This window comes from Thermobia domestica, chromosome 10 (genome assembly GCF_964235325.1).
Source record: "Thermobia domestica chromosome 10, izTheDome1.hap1.1, whole genome shotgun sequence".
NCBI lineage: Eukaryota > Metazoa > Arthropoda > Insecta > Zygentoma > Lepismatidae > Thermobia > Thermobia domestica.
The window spans coordinates 250,606,419-250,629,031 of NC_137463.1; the positions used below are offsets into that span (position 1 = coordinate 250,606,419).

Consider the following 22,613-nt stretch of genomic DNA (forward strand, 5'->3'; position numbering starts at 1 on the left):
CATAATGTGAAGCACTGTATGTTTTACTTCTCAATTAATAATTGTTTCTCAAATAATATCGATCGTTTTCGTGTATTTTTACAAATCAATCCACTGCCAATTTCCTATATATAGAAAGAGCCCCCCCCCCAATAAAAAATTAAAAAGTAATAGAACACATTCTATTTCTTTTCAATGAAGAGTTAATATACTGAATTTCAGCTCCCTAAGTTGAACAGCTTGTGAGATACCGTACTCAAATTGTTGCAAAAATTAGAACTCTCACTACCCCCTTAGTATATATCTTATAATGAAAGCGATATGATAACATCAGAGTTGGGATTGGGGCCTAACGATATAACAAAATTCATTTCATTGGCTTTGTCATTTGGCCATTATGATCAGGCACACATAGTTACAGTTACATTCAATATTTATATCATAATTTATATATTATAGGTGATTCAAAAATATATTTTTTCCAGTAGTTAGCTTCTCTAAAAACTCACAAGCTGTATCTCGAAATTCAAGTAGTAGGTCCTATTGCTATTATTATAATTACAAATATCAGTATCCAAAAGTGCTTGAAATTCTTTTTTCACTCAGATATACTCATCTCGGGTAAGTAAACCGAAACAAATGAAAAGGGAAGAAAAAATTGAGGTATTGAAAGTAAAACGTAGATAAATTTACCAGTGTTCAGAAGATGCTGTCTACAATACACTGAGCAGAGTGGGTCTGAGTAATTCGGTGGGTCAGAGGGGTCTGGATCACATTGGGTGCTGAATTGCAGTGGGTCATCCACGACCCCCTGAACCACTCACAAATCTTGACTCATTTCACTCACTGACCTACTCCATCTCTGCTCTCGACTTTTACTTTCTATCTCGTTGCTGATGATATTAATGAACGAAATGGGTGAAAGAATAAAATGGAGGAAATTGTGGAATCCCGAGAAAACCCACGCCTACAGTAGGGCCTACTTGTTCATCTCAAACTCCACTTGGTGCGAGCTGGAATCGAACCAAGGACTCCGCCAACAAGAAGTGAGTGCGTTACACACGGTGGGCCCTATTTACTTATTTTGTAATTCGAAATATCTTGCGGGGGAAATGGTTATCCTACACCCTTAATGACGCCTCTGACTTGTACAGGAATTGAAGTTGAACCAACCGTCTCTGTTTTCTCGGAATTAAAACAGTTAAAAAAATAGTGATGAGTTCAACCTTGCAGAAAAGAGAAGAAATGAATAATGCATTTCTTAAAATGTGTTTGTAAAACTTTTGTCGGAGTCAGAAAGACATCTAGAAAAGGACAAAGCTTATTTTGCTCCAGTTGGAATAGTGGTAGAGGACAAACTACCGGTACCATAAAAAGAATAGAAAGAATTAAGAGTCCGCCCCCTGATCCATTTTGCTACATCGAAACGATACGTCATCAGTAGAGCATACAGAACATAAGGAAAGGAATTGTTGATTAAATCTTTGCAGTTAATCTTCGGAAATCCTTTTGATTCAGTTCTCAGTACATAATCATCCGTCTTAGACAAACAAAAAGAAGTTTCGGGATTAAAAGGGTCCCATTGAAACTTCTTGCACTGTTTCATTACATTTATTTAACCCGCTAAGGTTGTATTTTCAACTTTTGTTTTACTGCCAAGCATTCAAAGCCCAAGTTCATTACCACAGCCATGACCCCATTTAGATTTGGAACGTAAATAATGGTCCTTGGTTCTTCTCTTGCTGGAGGCAGTTGTTTCTTTTGTTCGTAGTACTTTCCAAGGGCAGCTCTGGTTCTCCCCCCAAAAGATCAATGTGCAGATCTTCTGTCTCGGCGTCTGTATTGAAGCCGAAAGCGTAATTTATCATCTTCTATCAGAAAACGTGTTCGGAATTCTTCGGAGGATTCTGTTTGATTAAGGAGAAAACGTCTAAATTTATGAGCAATATTTGAAAGGAAATAAATTGATACAATATTCTATATTTCCCCCGCGTAGCAGTCATAGTAATAGATTTATTCTTCCCGTAAGTGTCAAATGCACATTAAATTAAGAGGAAATTTATTATTATTATTATTATTATTATTATTATTATTATTATTATTATTATTATTATTATTATTATTATTATTATTATTATTATTATTATTATTAACTATACAAAACGTTATGCTCAAAGTGTAAAATTGCGATGTGAGAAACGTTCTAAATGAAACTTACAGACACAATTGCTGAAACATGTTTTGAACGTTTTGCTGTTCCCCTTTCACTGACAGGTGAGGAAGCGAACCCCACTTCATTCATGACGTATAAAATGACGCAAACTAATTGCAGTACTGACGAAGTAAAGTTTGTAAAACTGTCTTTTATGCCTACGGAGTAGATATGGTTTCGTCATTTAACTACCTAAAACCTACAAGTTAAAACATGTACGTTATTGGCACATGCCCTCCATAGGTTTCGTTAGTTTATTAGAAGGAAGACGGTATTGCGAATCAGGATAATCTCCCCCTGAAAACATTCTTCTGAGTCCTCTGATTCACATTGTTGTCTACAAGGAAAACACTGATCTGATTCCAAATTTCCTGCTCATTACTCTCTGGGGATGGTGGATTAAATGTGTGATCACCTTTCATGAAATTTCTCACACTGTGGTTTTTCTGGAGCATAATGACGCAGATTCAGTTTCCAAGGTGCACCAACTGCATCAGCCAAAGAGAACACACGAGTAATAAGGACTGTCTTGTATCCACAGTCATAAATATACAGAATGTTTCAAAACAACACCCTAATACATTTGGTAGGTGATTCCTGACACCAAGACGAAAAATCATCCTGAGTGCAGAAATGCTTTCTTTCGGCACTATGATCAGCCGAAAATTTGTCGAAAAAGGCAAACATAGCCATAGCTCGAGAATAAAATATCGGATCGAAGTCAGGTCAAAGAGAATTTATACTGTTTTTAATTCTAAATTTTATTAATCCACAGTTAAAACTGATCCAGGACCGGAGCATGAATGACGCTCAAAGAAACTAAAGAATTAATTGAGTATTTTATGGAACATTCAATAAGGGTATACGCTGTTTCGTGAACACTTATGATAAGCATAAAAGACATTATGAAAATAGAGAAAGCATTTTGTTATTAACAATGTAAAACTCGTGTATAATTAATTCATTAAAATATAAACGTAGCGATACAGTTTTATGGTATAAAGGCATTTTATATGATAATCCTTAGCAGGCACGTAGCCAAGGGATGGGTCCGGGGGTCCGGACCTCCCCCTTCCTTTGAATCCAGAAATGAAAAAAATATTAAGGAAGGATGAAACAAGATGGAAAAAGATGAATCACCGTCAAAAATATAAAGCTACAGCAAGCGTTTGGTTACTCTTTCTTATGAGGAGCTGTGTGTCGAGGAAACGTGGGGGGGGGGAGCGATTAAGTTGAAAATGGATATTATTGTAAGGCAGCATTCCGAATTCCATCTGTCTCTATGCTAATCCTATGGACTACAAATGACGAGCGATGTGACCGGTTAGATAAGGTAGACTCTCAGATAGAACTTAAGAAATGCCAGAATCACCAATAATATAAGCCATTTTGAATTTAGCAGCAACATTAATACATTTTATAGGATGTCTTTACTCCAGTAAGAATATCTCGTTGCTATCCTTGATGGCATTAAACGCAGATAGGAAAAAGAAGAAGACAAGAAGAACTGAGTTTGAATGACCTCGGAAAACTATATCTTTTTCAATACTTTTTTGATATTCTTTTACTCAAAATTTCTTCATAGTTTTTTATTCAAATATTTACTAACATATCCTCATTTTATTGTCCTAAAAGACCAATATGGGTATGTAGCCAGTAAAAGAGTTTAGATTGATCGATGCCCTGGTGTGTAACCACAGTATTTCACGTCACGCTCCCCCATTACAAAATCCTGGGTAAACGAATGCATATATATATATATATATATATATATATATATATATATATATATATATATATATATATATATGTTGGGAGCAATGTTCGAAAACGGCCATTGGCCGAAGAAAGTGATCAATTCTAAGTTTGGACAGATGCAATTATCCAAAGTACGAAGAAGTCTATCATTTCGGGGTTTGGTCGCTTAATAGTATCCAAAGCTAGGTTTGGATAATTACAGTTCATCCAAAGCTCAATTTAGAAAGGAAAATAAGAAAAAAATTTATTAATTTTTTCACATTTTACACATTTTACAAGATTTTTATTTTTCAATGTTTAAGAAATGAAAATGTATATCACAAAATTCTGTCAAATAAGAAGTATGAAATTCGTATATGAATAAAAATAGTTCTTCGTATTAATTCCTTCTAATTCAGCTTACTTTCTTTTTTAGAAGACTTTTAGAAAATATGCACCATATAAAAATAAGTACAATAATTAATTAAGCATTAACAGCAAAGTGCGTTAAATGTTTTAAGTTCAGTTATTAACACAATGAAACAGTGAAGAATTTGAAAAACGTGTGCTGAAAATTTTAAGCTGTAAGTGCGAAAAAATATAATGAACTTACAGTTATAAAATGGAATAACTGAAATGCAGATTCGCCACATATACAGGCTCTTCAAGTACATTGTAATAGGTCAACTGTCCAGTTACTTGTTCCTACACGCACTTGAGGAATGACACTTTGAGTTACACTTTACACCCTTCTTTACACAATTACATTTTTTGTTCAAACAGAAGTTCCTGCAGCCGCACTTAATAAACCCCTGCCTGGAGTGTGTTTCTGCTTCAGCTACACTTCTAAGTGAAATGTCTCTCTGCGGAACATCACTGATCTGAAGAAACTGTTCATCTGCGAACTGGAACTCATTGCGCGCGTACAGCTTTCTAATAATTCCCGAAGAAGTCCCCAACTGGTAGAGATCGTTATCGTTTCTCCCCATAACCACAGCCATGACGTTCCTCGGAGCAGCTCTGCCTCTGTCCAATTCTGGGATTTTGATTAGAACAGTTTGTCCTACGTCTGCACGAGGGAATTTTTTACTTGACGCCATTAACATTTCATTTGCTTGTCGCTTTAAATGTATTTTGGATCCCTCACGTGCCTCTCGTATACTCTCACTTCTTGTGCAGATGTTGCATCTTTTTTCTTGATTTGCGCACGGACATGGAGATTCATTTGCTTCCACAATTGCAGTGTTGATGGTCTCTAAAGAAGCTGGAAATTCTGGAAAAGTCTCTCTTTCCTGCCGAAGATTATTAAGGGAATCACGAACGAATGAATGCTGTGCGTCCTGTCCTGAAGTGTCTTCTTGTACATCACGAGTCAATGAATACTGTACATCCTGTCCTGAGCCTTCCTCTTCCTGCATGGTGTCACAGTGTGGATCACGAGTCAATAAATTCTGTACATCCTGTCCTGAACCTTCCTCTTCCTGCATGGTGTCACAGTGTGGATCACGAGTCAATGAATTCTGTACATCCTGTCCTGAGCCTTCCCCTTCCTGCATGGTGTCACAATGTGGATCACGAGCCAATATTTCTTGTAGATCTTCCTCATTGGTCAAGTCTCGTAATAAATCACATGGAAGAGATGAATCCGAAAGTCCATTTCTCATGGGAACGCCAAACAAAGCCTCGTAGGGGCTCCGGTTAATGCCCCTATGGAAGGACCTGTTTTTCTTCATCTGGACAAAACGAAGACCCTTAGCCCAAGACGAACAGCTATTTTCTGCCATCCATGTAATAAGAATGTCTCGAACATCTTGGTTCGCTCTCTCAACACTTCCTTGAGACTGAGAGTGGCGCGGCTTGCCGTGCACTATTTTCGACCCAAACACTGAGGCCAGCTCACTTGTAACTTCAGCTGCGAACTCACGTCCGTTATCACTTTGAAGAATACAAGGTGCACCAATAATGCAAAATATATCCATCAGATGATAAGCAACTTCTGATGCTCTTTTTGTCTTTAATGGGCGCAAAAACAGAAACTTTGTGAGATGATCCTGATAATTTAATATGAACTTGTATCCTTTGTCCGGTTCACTCTGCATGTCGATAAGATCAACCTGACCCCTAGAATTAAGCAGATTACTGAGAATAGGTTTAACAGTCAGTCCTTTGCACTTTTGCTTCTTTTTCAACTGACACTGCCCACACAATTTGAGATAAATATTGATGATCTCTCGTGTTACATTACAGTACTTTAGCTTAAGTTCTTTGTCCAAGCATCTCAAACGTTTGTGGCCAGTGTCAATGTGAGCTTTATGAATGACACTGTATAATTCTCCGGTGTGACAGAAATACCTAATAACACTATCACCATCTTTACGTTTTTCGATAAGTTTGTCAACCCCACCAATACTTAAAACATCATATCTCTTCAGGCGACGATAGTCCAGTGACGTCAGTGACTCACCTCTTTTCTTTTTCTCTTGCGAAGCCTTCACCTCCAACAGCAATTCATTGTACTTCTCTGGAGATAACAAGAACGTATTATCTGCTGTACTAGCTCGAACGTAGTCGTCTAGTTTTGCTTTGAAGTCTTCTGCTGCAACCATACTCATTGTTGTGCACGGTCTTCAATTTCACTTCAACGAATAAACAATTGTGAGTGGCAAAGAAAGCATACACGTTAACACATAAAGCTACCGCCTGACTGAAGACTGACTTCTGCTTTACCCTCCCTATATTCTCCGAATGCGCATGCGCCACGAATAAAAAATTGCAATGACATCTCGCAAGAACAACTGGAAATAACTAAATTGAGCTTTGGATGAACTGTAATTATCCAAACCTAGCTTTGGATACTATTAAGCGACCAAACCCCGAAATGATAGACTTCTTCGTACTTTGGATAATTGCATCTGTCCAAACTTAGAATTGATCACTTTCTTCGGCCAATGGCCGTTTTCGAACATTGCTCCCAGTAAAATAGTTTAGAATGATCGAGCCCCTTGTGTGATAACCACAGTATTTCGTCACGGATCCACCCCTATTGTGAAATCCTGACTACGTGCCTGATCCTTAGATAAATCACTCCAATAATAAAATAAATGGGTGCATAGGTATGCCAAAGGAACAAACCCATTGCGAAAAGGAAGAGAAAAAATCCGCGCTCGGTGTACCAGAAGGAATTATGGAAATTGTGGTAAGAATTGGGAGGAAATGGATACATCTAGAAATTTTTGTTGCGAGATGTCCAAGCTTTAGTAAGGGAGTCCATTACGTTTATGTAGTATTGAACGGGTATTATTCTGCACCCGAAAAGACAATAAGTAATTGTAAAATACTTTAACATATATTTTCAGAAGAACATGGTTGAAGTAGATAGTATTTATAAGCGAAAGAGTACACCGAGAAATAAATTGTAGGTGGCGTACTTAAAAAGATAAGTTACATGCGTAATTCCTGTGGTTTTTGGACTTAGCGTACAGCAGATGAATAACTGAAAACGCATGTTTTATAATACTTTCTGTATGAGTGTTCCGTCTAGACGTACTTTCCGTATGAAACAATGTAGGCGGTCAGTATCTCACGTACAAATAGACGTATATAACATATAGCTGACGAAGGTAACATAAGTATATGCATGTGATATACGGAAAACTGTCAGATGTCAGACATCCTGCAACGGCATGATGTAACATCTAAGGGCAATACCTATGTAGCATATTGATAATGTATGCTCCGTACTGATTTCTATAGTAAGCAAGAAGATACCGTATATTTGTACAATATACCGCTGTCCGGAGAACGGATTTTTCTCAGTGTACAGATGAAGTGTAAGATCAAATTTACATACTACACAAATTATTTCCTTGTTAAGCGAATATAGTTTTATTGAGAAAGTGTACAACTGTATGCTGAGTTAGGAAGTTTTGGGCGGGGGCCGGACCCTGTTGATCCCTGCCCAGTAGGTGCGCCCCTGTCTTAGTTAAACAAAGCTTCCTTAGTAAAATATCATAATCAAAAAGAGCACGAACTAAGACAAAGACACCTTACGTATTTCCATTTTTCTTTCTCCTTTCTCTCTCTTTCTTGTGATCACAGACTAGTGAGTTTTTTTTTGGGGGGGAGGGGGATGATCCATTGAACAGCAGCCAAGAATAGGATAGAAATGAAAGTGATTATAGTCACTTTATTACTTAAGTCATGACCCGATTGAATAATAAATAAAAAATTAAACAACAGTACCTGTACCTAGATAGAAAGTACAGCTTGAAACAGAAAGTACTCTAATTACTAAGATTATTAAGATTACTGCTGTATACCCTCAACTACTGACCTGACTATGATGTTGCTGACCAGGCTACCGGGATGATACCTTTCAGTATAATCCGTACATGACTTATTTGCATTATCCCTTTGAAAATTTGTTTCGTGGACTTTACTTGAATGTCAGTCAAATTAATTTAGAACTTTTTGACCTAAGGGGAAGGGATAAATTCACAATGTTAGGGAGCTACAAATGAGAATGAAATCTTTGAGTTTAACGTCAAATAATAATGCCCTTTAGGCTAAGGGGGAGGATGAATAAAAGAAGTGAATGATGATGCAAGAATTGGTGGAATAAGAAAGTGGGAGGAAACAGGAGTAGGCTACCCCGAGAAAACTCACGAGCACCATGTTGTCTACCACAAACTTACTTGGCTGGGGATCGAACCAGGGAGCAGAGAGGTAAGCGCTCTACCACTGAACCTCCTTGCTCCTGTTACGAGCTCTAATATTGAACCTCCTTGCTATTGTTAGAGAGCTCTACTACTGAGCCTCCTTGCCCCTGTTAGGGAGCTCTACCACTGAGCCTCCTTGCTCCTGTTAGGGAGCTCTACCACTGAACCTCCTTGCTCCTGTTAGGGAGCTCTACCACTGAGCTTCCTTGCTCCTGATAGGGACCTCTACTACTGAGCCTCCTTGCCCCTGTTAGGGAGCTCTACTACTGAGCCTCCTTGCTCCTGTTAGGGAGCTCTACCACTGAGCCTCCTTGCTCCTGTTAGGAGGCTCTAATATGGAACATCCTTGCTCCTGTTAGAGAGCTCTGCTACTGAGCCTCCTTGCCCCTGTTAGAGAGCTCTACCACTGAACCTCCTTGCTCCTGTTAGGGAGCTCTACCACTGAGCCTCCTTGCTCCTGTTAGGACCTCTAATATGGAACCTCCTTGCTCCTGTTAGAGAGCTGTGCTACTGAGCCTCCTTGCCCCTGTTAGAGAGCTCTACCACTGAACCTCCTTGCTCCTGATAGGGAGCTCTACTACTGAGCCTCCTTGCCCCTGTTAGGGAGCTCTACCACTGAGCCTTCTTGCTCCTGTTGGGGAGCTCTAATATTGAACCTCCTTGCTCCTGTTAGAGAGCTCTACTACTGAGCCTCCTTGCTCCTGTTAGGGAGCTCTACCACTGAACCTCCTTACTCCTGTTAGGGAGCTCTACCACTGAGCTTCCTTGTTCCTGTTAGGGAGCTCTACCACTGAACTTCCTTGCTCCTGTTAAGAAGCTCTACCACTGAACCTCTGTGCCCCTGTTAAGGAGCTACAGTGGACCCTATTTGCTAAATGATATGCCCCGCACAAAAAGTGATATGCACTAGCAATTTAATTTATCACTGCTCCGCGGAGCGTTGCCTCATCTTCGCCCGGAAGTGTCTCGAAGGAACACTGATTCAAATAAATGATAATTAAATAAACATAGAAATGTGGTCTCTTTTCATCCTTTATAATAGAGAAGCATGGTTAACAAAATCCCACGTATAATATTAAGCGGAGGAAGCTCTTTCATATCGTCGCCAGAGGGTGTCGTTATGATCCATCACAACACAAAAGGAACAACAACCCTTGAGCTGTCTTGTTGATAAAAGCCAAATGTTAAACCCGGAGACAACAGAGACAGAAGGCGTTCCTAATTGCTCAGATATCAACATTGTTTCCCTTTTGTCCACAACGTCTTAATGGAACTCGAGGCATACGAATTTGAGAAATGGTTCAACTTCGCACCACGCTTATGACAGGAGATGCTTTCACACTCACTTCGTCCCGTCTGGGCTTTGTGTTTAACAAAGATATCATATATCACAAGTCGCGGCGCACAGTTGCCTCTCCTAGAACCACAAGGAGATTTTTCGTCTAGACACCAGCAAATATTATCCGTTTGAAACTAACATGTTTTAGTTCTCTTCTAATATTTAATTAGTTCTACGCCTAAGTCTTCGACCAGCTGCACACTATAGGTTAAATTTCTGTGTAATTAAATATTCTAATTGTTTACATTTTAAAATTTACTTATTTTATTATTATTATTTCAGTTTGCTGAGCAACCATCCAAAATTCAATACTGTATCTTTTTATGCAATTATTGAACGACTTCTTAATACACAAGAATTTCACAGATAGCAAAAATATCTATTAGTTTCAAGCAGGCAAGTGAAAGTGCACGTTATAACATCTGTTAGCGTGATTGCTTACTATTATGAATTAGCGAGTGCATGTAGATATCTATTACCGTGTTTGACTACTACTAGAAATTACTGAGTACACGTAGTGACATATGTTTGCGTGATTGATTACTATTAGAAATTAGCAAGTGCATGTAGTGACATCTATTATCGTGATAGATTACTATTAGAAATTAGAGAATGCACGTAGTAACATCTATTAACGTGATTGCTTTCTACTAGAAATCAACGAATTCATGTAGTGACATCTATTAGCATGATTGACTACTATTAGAAATTAGAGAGTGCACGTAGTAACATCTATTAACGTGATTACTTTCTACTAGGAAATAACGAATTCATGTAGTGACATCTATTAGCGTGATTGCTTACTCTCATGAATTAGCGAATGCACGTAGTGACATCTATTAGCGTCATTGCTTACTATTAGGAATTTGTAAGTGCGTGTAGTGACATATATTAATGTGACTACTTACTATTGGTAACTAGCAAATGCACGTAGTGACATCTATTAGCGTCATTGCTTACTATTAGGAATTTGTAAGTGCGTGCAGTGACATATATTAATGTGATTACTTACTATTGGTAACTAGCGAGTGCACATAGAGGCAACCATTGAGATAGCTTACTATTAGGGATTAACGAGTGCATGTAATGACATGTTATTCTTCACCCGAAAAGACGAAAAGTGATTGTTAACTACTACCACCTATATTTATATATAAAAAAAAATGAAAGATTATAATTTTTATAAGGAAAGAAAGTTACAGATGAGGCGTAAATTCAAGTCTTTAGCGTACATCTATCATTTTTCTGTTAAACAAGTATAGTTTTGTTAAGAATGTCTACAAATGTTAGTCGAGTTACAAAATTTTGGATAGGTGTCCGCACCGATGCAACCTTCCCCCTTTGTGTGTGCGTTCCTGTTAATTACACCGTGTGTGATCTCGATCAGATGAATTTGGTTTATGACTTTTTGATTTCGAAAATTTGCCTCCAAATCTGATCACTCGTAACTCGTGAACCAAAAGTCTGCATAACATAATATATTTCGCATTCTTATATACCCGGTCAAGGTTAGCCACTACGGTAAGTTTAATCCTGATCAGATGTGCTCGGATCCGCTCGTGCGATATATAAATCCTGTGCTTAATTTTTGGACAGAAATTACGGACGAACATTAAACCATTAAAATCCACGTTCATTCAATTATTATTATTATTATTATTATTATTATTATTATTATTATTATTATTATTATTATTATTATTATTATTATCTGTGCCATGAATAGCCTAATTGTAAAAATACAGCACCTTATCAGACAAATATATACGCATTGCATAGAATGTAACTACCTACTAAAACAAAAGGAAAATAATGATAATATAAAATAGTATCGGATTAAACATTAATTCATTATCAAATTAGAGTGCCTTCACACTAGGATCTTGCGAGCCGCTCATGTGAACCTGTAGTGTGAAGGAATTGAATACTTCTGGACCGCTCAAAAGATTGTGATACCAAAATGGCAGCTATGCTAGACCAGAAGAAGCTGCAGCTTTAATCTTGTCGATAAATTGCAAGAAAAAAAGGAAAAGAAGATTTAGAACAATGTGGATTCATCCTATAAATCGATCAAGAATGGACTAATGTTTATTTTACAGTCTGTTTCCTAAACTGACAGAAGATAGAAGAAAATCATTCAGTCACTGTAGCGCACGAGACGAGTCGAGACAGGATTTTCCTGACAAAATTCGAGTCGAGACATAGCTCTTCCAATAGAAAAATATACATTTTTCGAGTCGAGACATCAGTTTTACAGCACATTTTCGAGACGAGACAGCCACAAATCTTGTCTCGTGCGCATCCCTAGATGAATGATATATCTTCATTTGACGAACTGTATAATAGCATAAAGTGTCCATTTCATTAGGGAAATATCAAAATGAGAAAATTTTCAACATCAAATATATGTACACTTTCCTCCATTCCAACTGAGTTCACGCTCACGTGTGAAGGGCTCTCATAAAACTGCATGTTATTTTCTCGAGCTAGCTACTGGCGAGGTGATTGATCTTCATAGTTCAGACGCGCGGCTAACTTGCACCGAAGCCTATGTGTGAAAGCGTACATTTAAAACAATGTAAAGCTAACAACTACAGTTCAAGCGAGCGGCTCACAAGACCCTAGCGTGAAGGTTACGTATAGGTTGACACGAGCGGCTTACCTTTGTGTGAAGGCAGCAGCGTTGCCAGACTTACAGCTCGGAATTATTCCAAAACCTGATCGAAATTATACTAGATTCGGTCAAATTATGCTAGATCCTCATAATTACTAATTCAGGAGTTTTAGGAGAAAAAAAAAACGAAGCTGAGATACGATAACGTAACTTAAAATACGGAGAGCTCAAGAATGCGTGAATAGAGCTCAATACTTCACGCACTAAAGCTTTAACTCAACTAAACTAGTGCAGTCGTTGCCAGACTCAATGGCGTATATATCGTATAAATGAATGCAAAGTGTTTGCATATTTAAGAAAAATAAAATAAAAAATACCTCGCAGCATAAGCAGAGTTGAGAATTGACTGCTGAAGGGGGGGGGCAGATTTTTGGTCTGTCTAGGACCTTTCATTTCAGGAATAAAGATGGTCATGAAGTCAGAAATAATAGAAAGATGGTGAAGTTGTCAAAACGTTGTGGGGAGAATGGCCCCCATAGCTCCGCCAATGCGTCGCAGTTAAAGGATTAGAAAACCCTGGGTGGAGCCAAAAAAAAAAAAAAAAAAAAAAAAAAAGCCCAAAGCCGTTTCTAACTTACTTCGGAAAATAAGACTGTCTGTATCAGCGGCGTAGCGTAAGGGAACGCCGGTATGCCCGGCATCCCCTGTTAATAACAAAAAATACGTATTTCATTGTATATAAATTGTTTGCTTGTAATTATTATCACAATTATTTCCACTGCAATCTTCTGGATGTGCTCTCTCGCCTTACTTTGACAAGCGGAACCTACGCAGGCGCGTCACTCAGATACATTTTCTGGCTTTCCTCTTGTCGTATGCTATGTTCCTCGGGCATCCAGGCCTACTGCAAGCAAAGGAGTTTTCGTCTGTTTTCTGTCAAATGCGCATGCGCAACTACTTGCTTTCCACTCCTCTACACCCCGTGCAACTCAACATTTTGCTTTAGATATACGCTGGCGTATTGAAATATTTCCAACTCTATATATATCTTGAACTAAGTTATAGTTTCTGTACAGAACGTAAGAGCGCTCAAATCAAGGAGTTTAAACAAAACAGAAATTGTTACTTCAATGCCTTTTTGAAGCATGCCGGTTATGTAAATAATAGTATAAAAATAGTTATGCTTTATCGTAATTAAATACATCGTAATTTAATCGTAATTAAAGGTAAACTATTAATCTTTATCATAAATACATAATATGTCCAGTGGCGTGGCCAGGAACTCTTTGAGGGAGCACACACACATGCATCACGGTCACCGATCTGGTAGACCAAGAGAGCCAGAATTCCCCGCCCCTCGCAAAGATTGCTTGGGCCCTTCAGTCATTGGCACATATCCCGGGGAGATGAGGGGGACATGTCCTCTCCATCCGATTTGAAATTGTGATGATTTGTATCCGAATGCCACAAAGGAAAGTGAGATGAAATTGAGGTCCCTTGACTTGTTTCATTTTTAAAAAAGAATCGTATTCTTTAATATTTCATTGTCATTAATTATTGTTAGTCTATTTTCAACTATTTGTTTAATTCCTGTAACGATTCCTATAATGCTACTGAGATCATTATCATTTTGCTCAAATAAGAGTATTGTTGCACCATACATAGTTGATTTTTTTCAGTTTTGGGGAAGTCATTATTTATATTATTACAAAACAAGTGTCCTAAAATTTTAATGTATATCATTGTGGATGCTTAAATAGAAACATATCAATTATAAATATGCATGTATTCAGATTTCAGAATGTGTTCACGGTACTGATTTGTAATACTGATACGTATCACAATTTCATCTACATCGCCTGGTATATAATATACAACAGGTTCACCTCAGAAATCAGATTCATCTACCGTAATATGAGTCTCATCTCCCCTCCCCCAGAATAAGTCTCAAATATGCTCTCCTCCCTCAAATCTGCTCTCCTCCCAATGTTGAAGATAACTCTGCTCTTCTGATCCTCCACAGCATTGTTTTTCAACTTCATGAGTATTTTGAACATCGCTTTAAAAAAATGGAAACGGTCTTACCCGTTCCCCGAATGTTGAAAACAGATTTGCGCCCCTGCCTTCAGTATCTGGATATCTGACAACGAAATACATACACAGAAACAGGCCCCCAGAGTTGGTTTAAGTGCTTTCTATTTGCATCTTCAAATGATATACGTATACACTCAGGACCATATTCACGAATGGAGGACTGAGTTCCGGACCCAAGATGACAAATTTGTAGGGGCGACTTTTTCAAGAACGAGATTGAAGTATGGTATGGGGAGAAAGAAGCTGCCCATGGGAACTATGCTGGAAACAATGTTTATAGAACAGTGGGGCCGAGTTTTCTCGTCACAACGGTAGTGGCAAGAAGAAGCTGAGACAATTGCTTATTGGCTTCTAACGTAATCCACGCATTTGCTTCTGTATGCCCCACTAGGCCACCAATTAGGGAGCCTCCCTTCTAAAATTTTTATAGCCCTATGTTTCCCATCGGTATAGCTATGTATTGCTAATTTTAGTAGTATTGTATCGCACAAGTGACTAACTTTGGCATCCCCATTTCGGAATACCACGCTACGCTACTGGTCTGTATGGTTTACCGACTGTATGAATGAATGGAAGAGGATACATTTCTGCCGTTCTTTTTCTTCCCACCACCAACTTTTTTTTTCATCTCCAGGTTTTACGGCTTTTTAATAAACTTGCTGAAATTATGCTAGATTTTGGTAGCAGGCACGTAGCCAGGATTTCGTAATAGGGGGGGTCCAAGACATGAAATACTGTCGTTATCACATGAGAGTTCGATTATTCTAAACTATTTTACTGGTAGCATATATTGGTTCGTTCAGTCAGGAATTCGTGACGGGGGGGGGAGTTTGATATGAAATATTGTGGTTATCACACCAGGGGCTTGATCAATTTAAACTATTTTACTAGCAACATATATTGGTTTGTTAAGACTTTAAAATTGGGACATGTTAGCAAGGGCGTCGATTTCTCTGTAAATTTGGGGGGGGGGTCCATTCAGATGCAGAAGGCATATATGAGGATTTTAAGACAAATTGCATTCAAATTATTCCAATATATTGTATATTCATAAATACAACAAGGGGGCTCACATGGCCTTTGGGGAGCCGGGCCCCCTCGGCCCCCCAGGATCGGTGCCCATGCATGTTAGTAAGTATTTTAGTAACAAACTATGAAGAAATCTCGAATAAAAGAATATTTATAAAAATATTTTTAAAAATTACAATATCTACGTTCCTTCTTCTGTTCATCCAAATATAACAATTTTCCTTTCATTATGACCTCAACTATTTAAAAAGAAAGTACGTATCCAATAATATCTTGTAAAATATTTTATATCTGCGTTCCTTTCTCTGTTGAATCAAATGTTAACAGGACTTGCTTTCCACATAACTTTTTGTTTTTCTTATTCCGTCAATTACTGTCTGTTCCAAATGACAGGTTAAAGGAGCAGTAGAAAACCGTTTTTGAAATAACATGTTAGATACTACAGGGAAGCGATGATAAAATTTATTTTTATTTTTAGCTTTATTTTTATCTTTATATTTTATCTTTATTTTTAACGCTGATTCTTCCTATTTCTTGCCTCTTCTTGTTTCGTCCTTCCTTAATATTTTTTATTTCTGGTCTCGAAGGGGGGGGGTCCGGACCCCCCGGACCCACCCCTTGGCTACGTGCCTGTTGGTAGGATGCTAAATACATGCAAATTATGTTAGCTCTAACATCATTATGCTAGATCTGGCAACGCTGGAAGGAAGCCTATAATAAAGAAACAAAATAAAATATCCCGGAAATAACCTAAATTCTATAAAATCCTGTACAAATTGACCCGCACCAAAAATATATAAATGAGTTCTACTTCACTATTAGTGGTTAACGTAAAACACAACCGAGTATAAGACATTCATCAACCGATAGAACGTATTAAGCTAAACAGTGTGGCATAGGTAAGTGTTAAATCTCATATATAGTTTACAGGAAAATCGGAAGAACAAATTTGTTTGTTAACGTACAAATTTATGCTCTATGAAAATCGCGTCACCTGTTAAGTTAAGTTGGAACTCATACTGAAGCGTACACTTATCTACATCATTATGGTACTACATGAAGACATTGCATAATATGCTTCATGAGAATAGCCTATAATTATCATTACTTCTTCAATTTTAATATCTGTTCAACTGAAATTGTATTCAAATATGACATATACACTGACTGAGCAAAACTCATGTGATAGCAGGTCACTGATTCGCGGATAGACACCACGTGTGCTCAACGCCACCTACAAGGCTCCGCGACATCTTCAGTTGTGTGTAAGACGTTGTGGGAACTGGCAGTGTGTAACCCAGTAAAATACAAAGTCGTCGTGAGTTGACGACATTCGAACGTGGCACGGTGGTGGGTGCCCGACGCATGGGACATTCGATTTCGGAGGTGGTGCAGGAATTCGGCTTCCCACGTTCAATCGTGTCGAGGGTGTACCGAGAATGAGTGAATGAAGGTGTCACAGTTCACAACAGACACCATACCGTGCGTCCAGATGCCCTCAATGATTGAGGCCGGTGACAAACAGGACGAGTGGCTCAACAGAGACAGAAGAGCAACTGTGCAACAAATTACTGCCCAATTCAACACTGGCCGTGCTAGAAACGTCTTCCAGTGGACAATCCGTCGGAACATGCGTGTCCTCGGGTATGGGAGCCGTCGCTTTACAGATGTGCCACTGCTAACCCAGCGTCATCGGACACTCCGGTGTGCATTTGCCACGAATCACCACGGATGGACACTGCAATAGTGACGTAACGTCATATGGTCTGACGAGTCACGTTATCAACTGTAGCATGTCGATGGGAGGCACCATGTGTGGCGCAGATCGCAGGAAGCGATGGATGCCGCATGCCAAGAGGTCATGGTCCAGGCCGGTGGGGTAGCAGTCATGGTGTGGGGTGCATTTTTCTGGCATGGAATGGGCCCCCTGGTTGTTCCGGAAGACACATTGACTGTTCCGCGGTATCGTCAGCTGCTCGGAGACCATCTCCACCTGTTTGTGATGTTTCAATACCCTGACGACATTGCTGTCTATCAACAGGACAATGCGGGGCCACATCGTGCCAATATCGTCCGTGACTGGTTTGATGAACATGCAGGTGAGATTCAACAACTGAACTGGCCACCCAGAACCTCTGTTATGAACCCCATTGAGCATAACTGGGACGCCCTTGAACTCAAGTTCCGGTCATTGGTCCCCAACCCATGAAAAGGCCATAATTGGCTGCTGCTCTGCAGATTGTGTGGTGTCAACTTCCTCCGGACGTGTACCAGAGATTTGCAGACTCCGTTCCACGCCGTATTGCTGCGCTCCACAGGGCCAGAGAGGGCCCGACCAGATATTATGTGGGTATCCCATGAATTTTGTTCAGTCAGTGTACATCAATTGATACAGCGCATTGAGTTGTCTAAAATAATGGCTTTACTCGAGCAGACGGTTCTTCCAAATTTTGACACATTTCTTCCATTTTCAGGTTAGGTTAGAGCTTTGTATTTCTTTTAGCAGAGTATGCAGTAAATGAGGAGCTTCATTACTACTTGCAGATTAACTTCAGGAGAGCTCAGTATAAATACAGTGTGAACGTATGGCATAAAATTACAGTGGATTAAAGCACGAATCAACTTGTGCTAGGTGGCCACTAAAAAGCACGAAAGCTATCTAAGCAAGTCAGGGCAGGAGTGCAGCAAGGAGAGGCAAGCGGCAGCGAAGGAGTGCGTACGTAGGGAGCAGGCGCGTCAGCAACGGGGGGTATATACATAAACAAGGATAATGAAGAGCACACTTACATATAAAATACTTTCACTATCACTGAAAGTTCATTTCAATATGTGTGTACCGACAGAAATTACTAATATTCACACTCTCATTCCTTCAAGGAAAATGTTTCACGTCGTATTTTACCTATAAATTTACTACAGTATAACCTCGTTAACACGAACTCGCTTAAGCCGAACACTCGGTTAGGACGAACAAAATTTCGGTCCCGGCATCGCTGTACGTTATCTTATAGGAAGTTTTATCGGTTAACACGAATTTCGGTTAGCACGAATTACGAACTAATTTTTAGTCCCTTGAGTCAGTAATGGTTTTCATTTAACACGAACTTTCAATCCTTTGTTTTGTTTTGTTTTGTTTTTTTCAGATCATTTTTCTTATTTCAGATTTCACTTCAGATCAGTTTTTGTCATACAGTATTTATACAGACGAAAATTGCTTTGTAAATAAGAGAAAAACTAGAAACAGCTATCTTTCCTCCCTTATGAGGTGTTGATTCTGTCCTCCGTCAAGCGCTGAACATGCATGAGCTTGGCAGACGAGCTGCTGGCGACAGCTCGAGACAAAACATCTCTCCCCTGTAACTCCAAACTGGTGACAGCAGTCATAAATACCTTTCCGTTACTAGCGGTACCCAACCTGCTAGCGGAGTTATCAGTTTTATAACTTGACCTGGATTTCCTGCGTGGAATCCTTATTTAATCTTCGAAGATAGGATAATAAGCTTACTGTAGTGTTTTCACTTTTTAAAGGACGGTACCGAGACCGAAACTAGTCTCGATCTCGATCTTAACTCGAATTTGAGACCGAGCCGTGCTTTTCGAACTCGAGACGAGACCGAAACTCTCAGCCTCATCTCGATACAATTCTGTGGATGGTATCAAGACGGAGAAGAGTCTTGGTCTCGTCTCGAATTTGGAACCGAGACGAGACAGTCTCGTCTCGATACCATCTCTAGTGTTTTCTATGACATACATAATATACTGTAGTGGTATGTATAGTCTGTATACTGTAGTGGGTATGTATGGAGAAAATGTATTCGAATAATAAAATTTGGGTCCCCGGTTAACACGAATTTTTTTAACACGAACTCCTGATTTTTCAGTCCCTTGGAATTCGTGTTAACGATGGTTTACTGTATTTGGTAGAATCGTCTACGTAAGTTTCGAGCAAATCGGAAAAAAAAGTGCTTCGTTTGTTGCTAATAATATTAATTGGTTGTTTTAATTCTGCTTGAAAATATTGTACACTCTATTCGTAAAAAGAAAAAATACGGTGTTATATAGAAGACTACCTTTACAAGTTGTTTTGTGTTCTCTTAAAGGTAACATCCGTTCCTCTAACAATGATGCACAATACTACTTATAAAAGAAATGTATACCGGTTATTCAGAGCAGGAACGCCATTTGAGGTTTCTTAGGGGCAAATGCCCTCCCCTAAGTTTGACATTGTTTATATTTTAATCTATACGATAATAATGCACTAATGAAAAATGTGAAAATCTACTGACATCTAAGGTTTCGATCCCCCTTCTCCCGAACAGCAAAATCTGAAATAATGTTGCTGATTCAGAGTTACAAAATAACAATTTGGTAAAACGAATACGTCTGCAATGCAAAATGTGTATCAAAATACACAAAATATCAACGCATTTAAACCCATTTGCTTTACGCAAAGTAACGAGAATATTAAAATGTACTTAACTTTTAAATTTTATACCAATATGGATTTTATTTTCCGTTCTGAAACTTCTGATCCGCAATAATACCATAATATTGTGTTATATGAACTGCTAAAAAAACCGTTTTGTCAATACCGTGCTGTGTACTTACGTTACAATTTTTAAAGAACCTTGCTCCTTGGTTCTATACAGTTAGATTTCTCTTATGTTATTTGATCACATCTAGTACATAATGATAACACATTAACAAAATTTAACATAACTAATTTATACGCCATTGGATACCCTTTACCCTGTACTAAAGCACGTATTCGTTGTGGAATTCAGAAAATTTAACGAAATCCAAAATTAATGACGAGACGAAGTCCAAGTACTGACTTCATATTACTCATAAAACGCCAGTGCTAAACTTGTCAAGTAAGCACTGACACATAATTATCCTTGTATATCATGGTTTTGTTCAGTTTGAGCCTTGGTAAAAGATTAACTCATGAGGTACCTTGGAAAGTTACTAATTTGTTAAGTTATGTCTCCCTTGTCACAGCATATTTAAATATTATTATTAATCATTTTGCCGATGAGAATTCCATTAAATACGTTGAACTATTCATGAATTCCTATGCTCCTATTGTGCTGCCAAAATGTCTTGAGCCGTGGCAAAAATGCAAACTAGAGCTCACACCCACGCGTTGAGCCAATAAGGGTTCAGCAGTTGCTAAGCGAGAGAAAGGGAGTGGAGTTCCCTCAGCCGATAGCAGCGCTTGCAACGGAAGACTAGGGATCAAGTCAATGTGGTATATCTTTAGCAGCGTGAGTTGTGGAAAAATCTTTTTTTTTTTCAAAATCTAAATTAGATTTACTTCTAGATGACAAAAGTTATAAAAACAACGAGCAAAAATATTTAAAAAAGAGAGACAAATATATAATTAAGAAATAATTTTAAAAAATTAAAAAAAAAAGTGTACTGAGTTAAGAATATAAACAAAGGCAAGAGAAGCAAAATGTATACAGTGTATATACGAGATGAAACTAAACTTAAAGTAAACAAAACAACGCTCAATATCAAGAAGAATGCAATAAAGGTGCATCGACGTGATTTGAAAAAAAAAATCGGATCGAGGTACTGTACTAGATTATGGATGGCCACAATTTTTCGAAAAATGCATTTTTCGAAAACGAAATATTTTTCGAAAAACGAAAAAACGAAAAATGAAATTTCCGAAAATCGAAAAACAGATTTTTCGAAAAAGGCCATCCCTATAGTAGACTGCAAGTACAACTATACAATGGCTGAATAGAAACTTTAACTGTTATGCAACCAACAATTCAATTTTGTACTGCGGGTGGTCTGCTTGCCAGTTACTGAATAACGTATATTTGATAAGGATTAAAATTTATGGACACACTGGCGATTAATTAGCTCACGATAATTGTATCACCTGGCATGACAGAAATTTCACTTCTTCGGCCAATATCTGTCCTTGAATAAAATGAAATCAAAGTCAGACTAGCCGTTTTGGTGAGATGAGGTATGAAGGTATTTCCAAAAGTTTCCGATCTGACACTAATTTTATACCACCAGTAGTGCCATCTAGGAAAGAAATAATGAATCAGTTTCAACTGTCCACTGTGTCAGTACGTTGGAGGCCAGACATTCGAATAAGTTGAAGATCGTTGTGCTCGCTTACTATTTCAAAATACACCAGCCTACCCGGTGTTGTTGTCAAGACTACGGAGTTAAATCTAGACTGTACAGTGGATTTTGAATCTCCTCGAAGCTACAGTGTAGTCTTCAGAACAATACCAGTGTGATTGGAGTAGTGTCATGCACTATAGGAGCGCAATATACAGCAAGTGATTCAAATGAGTGTTTCCAACGAACTGACGCACATAGACAGTTGAAATTGACACATTATTTCTCCCACAGGTGGCACTATACGTCATTAATAGCTTGATGTTTTAATGTCAGGCCGTAAACTTTTGGTAACACCGTTGTACCTCACAAATTACTCTTTCATCTACTTTATATGGATATTGCAATGTCCTCTCATATTTACAAATAACACCACCTGTTTCTCCACAAGAACCACCAAGAAACCGACGTATGCCGTCTTCGAAGAAATATGTGTATAACGCGAAGAATTACGTAGAGGACCCCTATAACCCGTCCACAGGCTCTGTCTCAAAAACTGGCTATAAAAAAGCACATCAAGAGACAGAAAACATCAGTTCCAGCTGATCACTTCCTACCTTTCTCTCCAAAATGCTCTGGGCGCGAGACTCAATAACCTTACTGATCTCCGCGCTGCACTGGGCACGAAATTCCTAACGATGGAAAATAAGACCTCCGCACTGCTCTGAGCAGGAGGTCCGAACTCATAGAGAAAGGATTATTAGAAACATTACTTATTTGTAAGTCACTGTACATAAAAAC

General features: G+C 38.5%; 1 protein-coding gene across 3 annotated transcripts in view; it reads right to left on the reverse strand.

Annotated features, from left to right (window-relative positions):
• Cad89D (cadherin 89D) overlaps positions 1–22,613 on the reverse strand; it is a 379,672-nt gene that overhangs the window by 41,407 nt on the left and 315,652 nt on the right. The gene's annotated exons all lie outside the window — the stretch shown is intronic.